Consider the following 2581-nt stretch of genomic DNA (forward strand, 5'->3'; position numbering starts at 1 on the left):
GTTTCTTATGATTTTGATCATTATGTGTTTTTAATTGACATATTCAGGAGAAGGCTGATATTTGGAATGCAGATGGTGCCAAGCCTTTGAAGTTAGATGGCGGTGGTAAAGAGTACCCAGGCACCAAATATTACTCAAGAAATGAGTATTCCCTTTTATTACACTGTGTCATTTGAAATTTAGCTGATTGTTGTGTAAGATGGTTATTTTCTACACAAACATATCTTAACCAGTATATTGGTCATTTTTTCTTATCATTTACCAATAAAATTTACCAGCTCATATATTGAATTTTTTGAATTTAGAAAATATAGAATGCTGAACCAATATGTCTTTCCCACATAGATGTGTACATATGTTTTATTGGTATTGCTTACAGCTTGTTGAAGTTGATATATATGTGTTAAGGTACATGTATAAGGCAAAAACATTTTGTCAGAAGTGCGCTACAGAAACTTTCCAATTGGACCTTGTAAAATGGGGAAGTAAATTGCTTACTGGTTGATTTAATGCTATTTATTATGTAGTGTAATTTTCAAGAACAGTATGAGAACTCCCTTTATTTTGATAAAATTAATTTCACCAACCATCATTAGTTTCTGCTATTGGATTGCTATAAATTAAGTCTTAGTACATTATATTTTTGAATGAGAGGTTTTCGCATTGTTCTCTTCTCTTCCATTTTATTTTAGTTCATTTCTTGTTTTCTGTATGAGTATATACTTTTAAATTTATATGCGTGCATGGAAATGAATGAATTTTCTCCCTCACGAGTACATGTGGAGTTCCAGCAGGAATATTGTCATGAAATGAAAAATGAATAGTGTAATCCTTTTTTTATTAAGATTATCCTTCCAATTTTATACCGATTGAAGAAATATCTCATCAACTTATTATATAACTTTGATGACTAATTCATCTTTTAACGTTTCTCGATTGATTTACGGTTGATCTTCATATATTAGCTTAACTGATAGTGCTTTTGATCTAACTTGAGTTAAAAGGATTATTATCAAACTAATTAACCTTAAATATAATGCTAATAATTCAACTTGGATTATTTAAGTAACTTGATTGTCTTTAATCCACATGGAAAAAGATTTCCTGTGTTTTTCAATCATATAATTTAATAAATCTCTCTGCATGCTCAATAAGGAAAAGTCCATTCGAATGTAGATATAGCAAACATTCAGTTGAAAATTTTACAAGAATTCAACACATCTAATACTCTAACATTACCTTTAAAATAGTCTAGCCCGTACCTCGCACGAGCAAAGACTAGTCTTATTAATAAATTGCCAAGTTCCTCCTACCAAAGCGTCATTCAGGTATCTCTCTAGCATGGCAAGGAGTAATAAGTCATAGAGGTATTTGGTTGGAAAAAGAACAACCTCTTTTGTCCTTTCATCCAATCTCACATTTAACATAGATAATAACATCAAAATGCCATTTCTTCTACACAAAACACACACACGAACCATAAAACGTCTCCGACGTGATCACAATCAATAATCCATCCATTTTCATTCTTAGATTGACCAGTTCCATACATATACAAAAACCCACCTGCTGGTGATCATATAATACAGAATTAAACCTCGTATACCAAATTGAGCTTGAAATATTCATCAATACCTAAGGCCTAAGGGTCGGTTTGGTTTGCAGTGTTTTTTTGGGTTATATACTGCATAATATTAGCATTATCTGTTTGTAATTGGTGTATCCAATGTGGAGTGCCTATAAGTGCCGTAATAAGCATTGCTCATCACCATCTGCATTGTTGCCTCGTTTAACCATCACACACACAGAGAAATGATTTCCTAAATACAGGTGCTTCACTTAGATTAAGAACCGATGATATGACATACTAATTAATTGGTGAGCCACTAAATTCAGGGGATCAAAAAATTGAAATTTTGATGAGAAAATTTTGGAAAGAAAGAAAAATGTCTGGTTTATAATCTTTTGCTTGATTCCCTAATCCTATTTTCAATGTTGATGAAGAAAAATAGAGAATACAGTGCAATAAAATATATGGTCGACTAGAAAATGAAGTATTGTGGGTAGTAAATTAAAAATTACCGTTAATAACTTCAATTACCATGGCAATTTGCATATTGGTCCATTCATTTGAGCCTTATTCGGTTTCATAATCCTTTTATATCGTTATTCATGGGATGCTAGAATATATTAAAGTTATACTTTCAATAGAAATCAATATACTTTATAGGCTAATCAATAAATTTTTAAAAAATATAATATATTTCAATTTTCTAAATAAGACTAAGTAGATGCCCTAATTTTCACCTTTAATAATGTATTTATCAAATTTACTGTTCAAATACCCAATTTTTTAAATTCTAGTTAAATAGACCATAGCTATCGTGACTTTATATACTCACTATATACACTTTTTTCCTACTTCATGATCAAGGATGGATCTAGGATTGGATTTAAAACCGAACTACAAAATTTCAGGTCGGACTACAACGCAAAAATAAAAAAAATTACATGTAAAAAAACTGCTTTTACAAACAAAAAACAAAAAAATGCCTTAAAAGATTTTTTTGTTTTTGGTCGT

Source organism: Olea europaea, chromosome 16 (genome assembly GCF_002742605.1).
Source record: "Olea europaea var. sylvestris chromosome 16, O_europaea_v1, whole genome shotgun sequence".
In the NCBI taxonomy this organism is placed as follows: Eukaryota; Viridiplantae; Streptophyta; class Magnoliopsida; order Lamiales; family Oleaceae; genus Olea; species Olea europaea.